A 12,246-nucleotide genomic window follows, 5' to 3' on the forward strand; every position below is an offset into this window, starting at 1 on the left:
TAGCTGATCCTCCGCGCCTACGTAAATCGTTATCGTGCGTTAATGCAACGAAAGCATTCTATCGCCCATTTCTCACAATTTCAATGTAATTTCGCAATCTCGCAAATTTTCCTATTGATATCAACATTTTAAGGCCAATCTATACACATTGCAATGTACATTATAATATATTTACAACAGAAAAAGTTATGCGATACAAGTTTCCGATTAGTTTAATCCTATACATTGAGATTGACGTACAGATAATCAACGGCTTTTCTTCTTCTAGGTGCGATCGATCGCAGTAAAGTGTGACGATAAATGCAGATCAGTCTGTAAATGAAAACGGCCACTTTAGAAAAAAAAAAAGAAAACGTCGAGACGCATCCTCTGCCGAGGTATCTTGTTTGTGCAGCGTCGCGAAGGGGCTGCTTTGGAGCGTTTGTGAGGATGCGCATGCACACGATAGGTGGTTCGTCGTCGAGAGAGCGAGAGAAAAAGGAAGCTGCGGAAAACGAAGATGGTTACGTGTCGTACGCAAGTCAGACGGTGAGAGCGATAGCGCGGAGTCAAGGAAAGAAAGACGGAGCATGGGGTCCCGTACGCGTTGAGCGCTCGCTTTCGCGGCGTACGGTCGAGTGAGAGCGGGAGTGGGGGTAGGAGCGAGGGTGGCGGTGAGAGGGGGAGGAAGCGTAACCGAACGGGAACCGGGCACAAGGGCAGTTGCAGTAGACGCGCAGCCGCCGGGACGTGCGCATATTGGTGTCCGCGTTATACTCCGGGAAGCCGTGAGAGAGGGAGAAGCCCGCGAAATCGAGATCAACACCTAGGGCACTGTAACCTCGGGTCTCGCGGTTGCATCACGGCGGCGAAATCGACAGGACGTTTCTCAAGTGCCACGGAAGCGAGTGTCTCACCGAGTCGAGTAAAATTCGACTCGTCTTCGCGGTCCGCGGAGTATCCGCGCGATGACCGGCGACACGCTGGATCCGCGTGAAGTTGCAGTGCGTCGTTGTCGGCCGTGGAAGATGGCCACTCGCTCGTCGTCCGGCTCAGGCCGCGGCATCGTCGACTAGAAGAAGGTATGATGATTTCGGCGTATTCGTCAAAGAACTCTGGACGCTTTTGCGTAGGCGATCGCACTCGGCTCGCGATTTAACCGCGTTGTGTTGCTTTCGCGGCGCGTTGAGAAGCCACCGAGCGACCGCAGTCGATCGCGCCAAGACGTCGTACGGTGTGATGAATTTCGTCGGCGAATTGACGACGGTGGACCGATCTTTGTTTCATCTAATCGCGGGACGATCGAGGGACTCGTTTAATTAAAGTGCCAAGGCTCTCGCGATTCGAATTATTCCGCGATGAGTCGCGTATCGAATTATTTCGGTGCGATCGCGCGCGCGCGCCAAGCCAAGCCGGGCAAATTGAGCCGCAGAAAGTGAACTCTCGTCCCGTTCGAGATTCGAATTCCCCGCCGCGTTCTAGCGCCCGAGCTCGCGCTTCGTAATTTCGGCAATTTTACGGAATTCCGCGACCGCGAGTTCGCGAGTGTGTGTGAATACAACCGACGCAGTGTGGCCGAGTGACTTACAGCGATGGGTCCGCGTGGAAGGAGGATGCCGCGGAAGGAGGAGGACGATCTAACGATCGATGATCAACAAGCTCCGCGCCGTCGACACCGCTGAAGAGCTCCACTTCTACCACGACGTCTAATTCGCCAGTTCCGGTGAGTCAAACTTGTCTGCAACATACATTATACGTTCAATTGTTGAAGAATGTTTCTCGTTTTGTTTTTTCGCAAGCCCGAATTTTCAGTATAAATTAGGTAATGTCGAATCGAGAGAGCTCAGGGTATTTCAGCAATCAAATTTCCGCGAACGAACACATCTTTTTTCTAGTCGATACAGTATTATATAATTGTCACCGTGACTTTCGTGAGGCAGAGTACTTTTTCGCAAAATTCGTTTGCCAACTGTCGCGCGATACCGTTCAATTTCGGTTAGATATGTTCAATTTTTTGTCTCGTTATTACGTTAACGTAGATATTGGAAGCGTTGTATAATACCTGGTATTTCGAATGACTTTTCGAGGTATTTTAGTATACCTGTATTACACAGCATAGTTATGCATACAGAGTTACCCTGATTGCTATAATTGCAAGATCGTAATATCGGATTTACGCGATGTTTGTTTGCTGTGTAAACGGATATTATGAAAATAGGTATTCCTAGATATTAATAACACAAATGATTGATTATCCCAAACGTTATATTAAAAAAAGAAAAAAAGAAGGAAAAAAAGAAAGAATTTATGTGAATAACAATTAGGCGCATTTCGTAGCTTGCGAGATATTACGTAGAGCAAAGATCAAGCTCAGATTTTACAGAAACATAAAAATCATTTAATATCGTCTTTTACGGCAATTTATAATATTAGATACACGTTTAATTAGTATGACAAATTATGACATTATTGAGCTAAATCGCGACGACCTTAATTACGGACGTAGTCGCGGAAAAAAAAAAAAAAGAACGTAGAAAATGGTGGCGCGGCGTCCTGCTAGACGAAAAGATTGTTATAGTCTGGTGCATCTTCCGCGGAAGGTTAGTGAACGCGACACGATTCCGTTGAAGAAGACCACCTCTTCAAGAAGGCGCTTAAACGTCAACATCTTAGAGAGCCCAGTCACTCGCTACGAGTGCATCGGTGGAGTGCGGCTCCGTCCTCTCGGTGACGTCTCGCTTTCCTCTCTTCTCGGTCCTCCCTTTGCCCTTCTCTCAACGAGAAGCGGCAAGAATTAATGCACGATATAACGAGGAATTCATATCGGCGGAATATTTTCAGCCGTTCTATTAATTGCGCCTCCATTTCCGCTTCACCGATCGGCGCTCGTGATGTACGCGAAATATATTCTCAAGTTGATTACCGCACGGTTTGTATTCACAAGCGAGATAATTTGGAGGATAATGACACTCGAGGGGGATGGCAGCGTTTATTTAAAGGAAGGCAATTTTTTTTTTTTTTTTGAGGGTTTATTTTTTTCTTCCCGTGAAGATTATATTGGTGCGAAAACCGCGGAAAGTATTCCGCCGTAAATAATTTCCGTGGTTTTTGTTCGAAGTAATATCGGTTATCGAAGTAATATCTGTTATTGAAATACTTTGTTACGAACTATACCTCGCATCGGATAATTAAAAAAAAAAGAAAATAAATAAGTAAAATATAATAAAAAAGAAAAAAAACGGTCAAAAGTATTTGTAAAAATTTTGCAAAAATACTGCTGAAGAAAAGGGTAGCACTAAATATTTAAAGCACAGCGGTTGATCGTAAAATACAATACATTTAGAGTAGCACAACTTATCGCGCGCAAAGTGTTGAAGATGTTACTACTTATCGCGTCTCTTTCTTAAAGCGGCTTATCGTACAAGGAATATTCCGGTAACTTATAATAAACTCTATTAGAACGAGATAGTTTAAAACAAAGTATGTATGAAACTATTTAATATAATATTCAAGATATTCGCGCTATCATATTTCATTTCAAAATATATTCGGTTACACCATATATATAATCAAGAGAGTTTAATACATAATACACGAACACAATTTACAACAAGCTGTATTGAGCGTAAATATGATCTGTTATAGGATACGTTTGGTGCAACATTGTTTGTAATATTCTGAATAACGTAATATATCGCGGATTGAGGCAACATATTACAATGCGGAATATGTGTGAAACAATATCTAATCACGATAGACTAGATTAGTTCATTCCAAAGTATATTGCTCTTGGCGTGTAATGCACAGGAAAATTCGTATCTACGTTAACTTGGCATATGGGTTTATCGTGGTAATATTCGGCGCTTCGTAACTTATCATTATCTATATAATGTATTATATACAACACATATAATGCGAGATAGCTTATTGAAGATTACGCTTGAAACTACTATCGATTATACGGAGCATCCTAGCAATTAGTTACTTTATCGCAGAGTGCATTTAGAGCATCGTATCGCGACGGCAATCGCTAGACAAAGAAGTTGATAGGAAATGAACACAGGTGACGGAGGTGAAAAAGGGGAGGCGGGGTGGGAGGGGGGAGGGAGATGGGGTGGAGAAAATCACGGTGTAGAGGAAAGCCGGAGAAAATTGAAGAGGTCGCATCGTTGATGAGTGCGCTGAACCAGGCTCTTCAGATCTAGGGGAGGTCCTACTCTAATTTCAGCTAGACGCCCCTCCGCGCCGCTCTCCCCATTTTCGCGGTCTTCGTTTTAGAGAGGCCGTGCGCTGAAAGCGAGACTGTGTGTCACGCAAGTATGGAAGAAAGGCACAAGAAAGAGCAGAGACGAATCACTTGTCCTCGAACAAGTTCCATCCGCCAAGTGCGGTGAGAAGCTCTCCAAAATGTGAGGTGACGGGAAACAGAGGATGGTCTTCTGTCCGCGACTTTCCACCTCGCTGAGAAATTTTCCAATTGAGCGCCTAACCTTCAGTCAGATTAATGTTTAACCCCGTTAACAATAGACGCTTTTAAGAAACGTTGCCTGGGCCTAAGAATAAAAAAAAAAAAACCTTGGCCGGGATGCACCACTAAAAAATGCAGTACGTTACTTAAGCCGGTTGCACTTAAGCAATATTTTCAACCGCAACGGTAACTTTAGAGTCACGATAAATCACGTAAGAAGTTGGTTTTACGCGGTGAGATTGTAACATATTTTTTTCAGATATATAATTTTTTTTTTATTGTAGAAGGAATTATTTAAAAATATATATTATAAATTTATAATTTAATAAGTAATTGGACTTTTAGTTGGATATTTTATAAATTAATTGATTTATTTAATCGATTATTATCACAATTGCACATATAGAAATAATTTGCAATATTCTTGAACGGATTACTTTTATCAAGTGTAAGAATTAACACTATTACGTCGCCGTATTCACAATATTTACCGTAATTAGCAGCGTAAAATTTGCGAGTCATAAACGGACGTGACAACCGAAAGAGGAACGGAAATGCGTGTGGAGGGTGGCATAGCGTTTCATTTTGAACGAGGAGCATTCTCCACGGCCGGCTGGCTCGTACTAAACAGGCAATATTACCTATTGACTTTGGCTCGCAGAACTGGCGATGGTTGGCTAACCCGTATACGAGCTTCACTGAAATTTGTCTATATGCGATTTTATCTTATGTCAATTTTAACTTGAAGCTTAATTATCAAAATAATTAATTTTAAAATATTGACATAGAATCATAAACTCTTTTTAGCGAAAAAAAAAAAAAATTTAATTAAATTAAACGGTACTATGTTATATTGTGTACGTGTTTTTCTAGGGAAAAGCGTTAGGTGACTTTATATACTCGTTTTATACTCGTGCAGGGTCTCTTTGCTAAAAAACTGTGGTGGTGAGAGAGGAACAGGCGCCGTCGACGAATATTGTCTTCGGTATACCCCTATATTCCACCTCTGGATTACAGAATTAATTTGTCTCTCCAATAATTTTTATTTTTCCTAATATTCTTGAAGATTGCGTTTTCTGTAACGTATAGATCTGTTCTCGTAGCTGTACATCTAAATTAAAGAATTTTTTTTTTTTAGTTTTTAATGGATGGATTACTTTGCCGGAAATTTTGGTCAAAGTACGACCTCGCATGTTCATTCCGACAGCTGTCCAATTTGTCTCGCGTCTGTTGCATCTCCAGCATCTCGCGCGAGACCTATTCAGCTTCGTATCGGGTTCATGGACGCTCGTAAAATTTCGGTCTCTGCCCGCGAATACATAGATTTCTTTACGTTTTGTCCCTACGATCTTATCTTTGTATCTTACTCCTTTTAATCTCTTAATGCATCTTTACGGAGAGACATTCTCGAATTACAATCTTCTATTCCGTTTGTCGCTCCGCGTAAAATTTGATTTTTCTTTTTCTTTTTTTTCCCCTTCATAATTTACGTGATCACAACAAGTTCACCAGTTCTGAATAATTTTTCTCGGCTGAATAAATGCGTTTCTATCGCTGTAATTATTTTTTCCGCTTCTATTATGTAAATTTGTTCCGCTTGATTATTCGTTACTCGATAGAAATGTTATTGTGGAAATGATATTATAACGTGTTTTCTTTGTAAGAAATATTTTCCTGAAATTGTAATAATAAAATCTGCTGCCGTATAATGTATATACATGTTAAAAATAATATTGTTCCGACATATTGTTATCGTAATTTTTAATATCGCATTCCAATAATATCATGTTTGATTTAATTTAAATTCTATACGCCGTACGTGTTGTTATTCACATAAATCTGCTGTTCTAAATATATGGAAAGAATAGAACAAATAACATAAAAAGTTAAAACAATTAAAATTTAAAGTCAGTTTCAACATTGAATAATTTATTGAATTGTAAATTTTGTACATTAAATTAAAATTGTAAAAATATGAAATAAACTAAGAGCTCTCTCGTAGTGATAGGTGATGGCTTGCGAAACGGCAATGTACATTCTTGTATCTCCATAATGGAGAGTCAAATATCGATGGATTATCGGACAGTATGCGACATGTAGACTGTACGCCATTCGTCATATTATCGGTTTACCGATGTGTATATTTTTTTTACACGTTCTAATTATATCCGTCTCACCCTACGTACGGTCAATCTGGATTTCGGTTGGTCGACGAGCGAAATAACTCGAATCATATTACACGTGTGTTAATACGCCGCGCAACGCACTGACCCATGCCGAAACGAGCAACGAATAATAATAAATAAACGAATCGGTAATGGTAATGGAACGCTCGAATACAAGTCAACTTTTTTCTTTCAACAAATGAGTTACTTCGCCATTTAGCGTTGTTTCTAATTTTTATCGCAATATTTAATCGGAAAATCTTTGCTTTTCTGTGATCATCGAAGCGTTGTGGCATCGGCGTGTATACTGCCACTGTCGCGAGGAACAATTTTGCGATAATTTTCTCAAACACTATTAGGAAGTGCACGTACGTTTACAGTTCTGGCGTGTAATTTGGCTAGTTGATCTGTAGGAAGTCGCTGCGAAATCCTTGGCAATATATATTAGCCTCTCGCAAACTCGTGTCTCTTATATCTTCGATAATTATTCATTTTCCTGCGCGTAATTTGGTTTGATTTAATTGCAAACGATGGATCGTTCGTCGCGTTTGCAGAGGTTTGCCCGATTCTCCTCGTTGCACTCTCTTTCTCTCTCTCTCCTTCCACCGGCAACGACCCTTCATGGATTTCCCAGACTGGTTCAATATAAACTGCAATTTAATTGCCGAGCCGGCCAATAAACCATGCTTCCTCCGTAATTTTGCGATCGAGGACTGCTCATTGCAAAATCAAGGACGGCACGATCAAATTCGGCAACGATCGTAATTAAGACATTCTTCCGTCTTATTCCTGCTTTTTTTTTTTATCTACTCGTTTTTATCAGAGACTGCGATCGTGTTTTTAACGATAATCCTTTTAATCTTCGATCCTCGATGCTCGTTAAAGTCGTCAACTGCGATAAAATATTCATATAATTATTTAAATATTAAATATTAAATATCGCCAAACATTTCTTAATAGATTCCTCGCTCTTTTTAATTGCTTGCAAATTATTAGCCACTGTTGAGAATTGAAAAGTATTAACAATTTTGGGTGATTTTATGCATTATAACCACATGGCTTCCATCGCGCGCGCTGCATCCAGTTGCTAATTGGCAAGGTGAAATAAACATGGCTTAAATCAAATTGGTATTTTAAATGTACTTTATCTGGTTATTTGTGCATTTTCTCCGTAATTATTTATGTCCGGGCATAAAGTAAGAGATATCCTTTGAAAGTACGCCGCTGTGATTTTTGGTATTCCATAATATATTATTCGGACATCGGTAGCGATTATCATTCGAAGTCCGACGTTCTGCGTAACGGCGAGCGAATGAACGAGTGCTGCGCCGTTTTATCCGGCGACGACGGTAATTACCGGGCTACGCGAGGGCCGTTTCGTGCCATTAAATTAATCCGCCGCTATCGATATCGCCCGGCCGCGACAAAATCCGTAGCCTTACGGCGATAAATACGCAGCTACGGCGGCCGACCAGTCCCGCCGTATTTCATTTGCGGCTTGCGATTTGTCATCTTTTATGCGCCTTTTACGTCCCGACTTGTTTCTTAAACACTCGTTTCTATGCTCGTCTAACGCGTGCCTTACCTGTGTTACCGGGAATACGTGTCGCGTATCAGCTGTATTGTACGTTGCACGCCGTAGAACACGCGCGCTGAGGAAGAACGGCGACGCTTATAGCTACCTAGTAGGCGTAGACAGTGTCATGGGATATCGGTTAACATCCGATCGAATACATCGCCCAAAGCAATTCCAAAGGATGATATTGTTTCGCGGGAACAAGAATCTAAATCGACTGGCATTAGAAAAAAAAAAAAAAAATTTGTTTTGCTTACAACGCTGTCAATTTCGCATCACTTTAATACTGCACGTATTTGAAACAGCTAGTATATTTGTTAAAAGAAAACTTTAGCTATTAAAATTATATTTAATCTATTGAAAAAAAGCTAAAGCAATGAGGAAAAACTTGGATAGGATTTAAATTAAAGTGAAGAGTTGAAAAAGCAAATCTGTTTAACCGTTTACATTGATTATCGTTTTTAGTTTAACGATCGAAAAGAATTCCGCAATTTCTTACTATTGCACGTTTGCACGTCGGTGGGGTGATGAATGGATCGTCGAGTGAATAAGAACGGTTCCGTTGAAACTCTCCCTTTAATAAGTCTGTGTTTAAACGAAGGTTTTGCGTCTACGGCTCAATTGGGACTCTGCAGTTGAGAAACGGCTGCATTGAAAACCTGAGATACGTTCGCAATTTGCATACACTACAAAAAGGTTGCGCAGTCGTGTTTTTTTTTTTTTTTTTATTGTGTACGATTTCAACGAGTCTTTTGCAACGAGAATTACTCATATCGTTAAACATCGTTTTTATCCTGAAATATGCGGGGAAAATTCGTTAAAGCACTGTGGACGAAAAATGAAACTGTTCGTACAGAAATATAAATTTTATATATTTATGAAATACGGATTTTGTATAAAAGAACTGTATTTCCATGTTTCATATTTTTTTTTTTAACAACATTTTACTAGAAAAAGTATATTATTTTGAAATCAAATAATGCGACTAATTTTCTACGTTTTCTTTTCTTTTTTTTTTTTTTTAATAAAAAATTGTTGTTGCCTTTTTTAATTACTTTTTTTTTCAATTTGATTAAGGGAAATATTGTTCTCATTGATGGATTCTAAATAAGATAAAGACAAAAGCGCACCATCTGGTACTCGGAAATGTCCGTCGCATTACTCTTGAGAGCTCACGACTCTCGAGAGAGACGCAGCTCTCTTGTCGCGCGCGTGTATTCTTCGTGTAATTAACGTCTCGTAATTATAAGTGCGCAACAGAGAGGAAGAGAAAAGGGACAGGAGAGAAAAAGAAAAGTCGCACGTTTTACGCTCGCGCAAATGTGTTCTCACTTTCGATCGCAGGTATTACAAGCTTTCACGTGGTCGCGCCGTACCGCACCTCTTTAGAAACTCTAAAGAGGGTGTTATGTGCATTACGAACCTCTCGAAGATGGTTCAAGAGTTGGGGTTTACTCGCTGTCCATTGGCCGAGACCTGGTTCGTTCTTAGATCTTTGTCGAGGCAGTCAGTATCCTTGCCGTTCCTCTTTATTCTCTTTCTCTCTTTCTCGTTCTCAATTTTCTTTCTTATTTCTCATTTTCTCTCGGGCACTATTTACACGCGCGGTGTTTACGTTCGTTCAGCTGCATGGCTGGTCGTCGGTCGGTCACGTATTTTGCAAACGCCGCGGGGACGTTTTTAAGTCACCATCACGCTGAGAATCATCCGCGTTCGTGGGAAAACCGACATAGAAACACCTCTCTTCCGCATCTATCTCTCTTTCTCGACCATCCGGGACACCACTTCGGCATTGACGAATGGAGGTGGTTGACCTCTCACAGTTTTTTAAGAGACGCGCCAACCTCTCTCCACACCTGACGCCCGGCAATGAAGCTGTACGGCGATTCTTCACCGGCGAAGATAGGTCGGTTGGTGAGCGCGCTCAGGTGTCAATGGGATTAATGTTGCTCGATTAATGGGACGGTTCGCTGTGGGTGGGTGCGGAATAGCCGGGCTCGGTTGATAGCCGAGTGTTAGTAGCTCTAAATATACTCTTTCTCGTTCTCAGGTAATTTTCGCGAAGCTCGTTTAGCTTTATCAAGGTAATCGCAACTGAACGTCTCTATTCTCTCGTAAGCGAGAGAAACATTGGGATTTCCGATCTACCGCGTTGATAGCTATTGGCTGTCTACCTAAATCACCCCCGTCAATCGATTCGATCGATTATGCTCGGGTAATGCTGCAATAAAATGATGAAATAGAACTGTAACGCGAGCGGAAAGGAAGAGGAACAATAATAGTTTATCGTTCGCGATAGTACGTTAACACGAATAATGCGGAAAGTTAGCTCCGGCTGATCGACACCGACGTACCCGGGCGTTTTCTTCCCCTCGCCTCTTCCGGTTTTGCGGTCAGTCGAGCGAACGCAAGTTATGCGTTTCGATCGCTTCGCGTAACGCGCGACAAACTACAACGAACAGTTACGAACGATGAGGAAATTATTAGTTAGCTCGATAGGTCCTTCGCTCAGTTAGAAAGATAGTGCGACCCTCACTGTTTAATTGTTCAGTTTCACAGTTGCTCGTTATCGCCGCAATTCTCTAGACAACGGTAGACATTACTTTCTTCTGCAATATAACGTAGAAACTTTAAAAAAAAATTTTTTTTTAAGAGTACAAGAAAACTAAACTGATTTCAATACAAAATTATAATAAAATTTATGTTCTTACCTTTGAAAGTGACTACAAATATTACTCTTTGGCCCAATTTTCACGTAATTAGTGATTAAATTAAAAATATTTTTTTTTCTATTTAAATACGCGAATACGTGATTTTTTTAACGAATAGAAAATTTTCCGGATTCGCAGTCAGCGCGCTCATTGAAAGTTTGAATCACCCGCCATTCATCAAACTTATATTAAGCTTAATGAAGCGAAGTACAATGGCATAGCGGGAACTATGTTATTAACACTTGTTGGATTACTTCTTTTATTTTTCCAATATTCTGGGCTTTTATGCAGCTTGCGCTCGAATTCGGTTTTCACGATGCGTCTATGCAGAAATTTATATTGCCTCATTTATCTGCGCTTTTATTATCGTGACATTGTTGATTAAAATGATGCTTTTAATTGCGCTTTTATACTGCATAGACTATGTTGATTATTGGCTCGAGATAAATAAAATATCAGCAGCGCGATCGCGCGATATCATGATATTAAAACTCGCTATCAAAATTTCTGCACGACGCAGATCGCATATCCGATACGGACCTCCGAGAATTACGTCATTAATTCGAAAGTTTTACTCGTCCGACGTCGTTTCATCTTTTGCTGTCTGGTTACATTACTTTTTTTTTTCGAGCTTTAACTGCGTTCACATTTTTTCTCTTCTCCATTAATTACGATGAATTTCTGCCGCTTAACAAAACACTTTTTACTTTTGTCAAGCTCCGGGTACTCGTCGAATAGGCACGAATTGCTATTCGGTTGTGAAATTGGTCACGTGGCTGGAAATGTTTTGTGAACATGTAGTCGAGTGAGAGAAAAAAAAAAGATAGAGAGAAAGAGAGAGCCTTGATAGGGAGATGCACCATTTCGATCGAACCCGATTTGTTACGTAAGCTAGTATGCCTGGTGTTCTACGAGAAAATCGCGTTTATCACACCGTGAAAACCCTTGTCACGTGCAGACGCGGAAGATATATCTAAGTTCGTAACTGTAATGTTCCTCTTGCAATCCGCGCACTATCCGCACGTATTTCAATTTCGTTTATGATCCTGTCGTGCCCCAACTCAATAAATGCAATGCTGCTCATTTGAAGCGTTTCTAAGACAATAGCCAAGATATTTGCACTTTTAGTTAAACGTCTCGCGACATGATTGAAATTACAATGTACTCAATCTAAAATACTGCATTAAAAGAAAAAAAAATGCAATTAACTTAAGAGCACGGGAACAACTGACGTCGCATGTATCGATCGCGTTTCCATTCGTAATTTCTCGTAACAATCCCGATTCGAGCACGTAACAGGACCATCTTGCGTCGGACACATAACGTAATTATGGCTCCGGCGGACGT

At 40.6% G+C, this 12,246-nt stretch overlaps 1 protein-coding gene across 2 annotated transcripts in view; it reads left to right on the top strand.

Moving 5' to 3' along the window:
- Positions 1-292: 292 nt before the first annotated feature.
- LOC139106073 (uncharacterized) overlaps positions 293-12,246 on the top strand; it is a 278,883-nt gene continuing 266,929 nt past the window's right edge. For both annotated transcript variants that reach the window (XM_070662553.1, XM_070662554.1), the window contains exon 1: positions 293-1,702. The gene's annotated coding sequence lies outside the window, so the exon portion shown is untranslated. The remainder of the gene's footprint in view (positions 1,703-12,246) is intronic.

Source organism: Cardiocondyla obscurior, linkage group LG10 (assembly GCF_019399895.1).
Source record: "Cardiocondyla obscurior isolate alpha-2009 linkage group LG10, Cobs3.1, whole genome shotgun sequence".
In the NCBI taxonomy this organism is placed as follows: Eukaryota; Metazoa; Arthropoda; class Insecta; order Hymenoptera; family Formicidae; genus Cardiocondyla; species Cardiocondyla obscurior.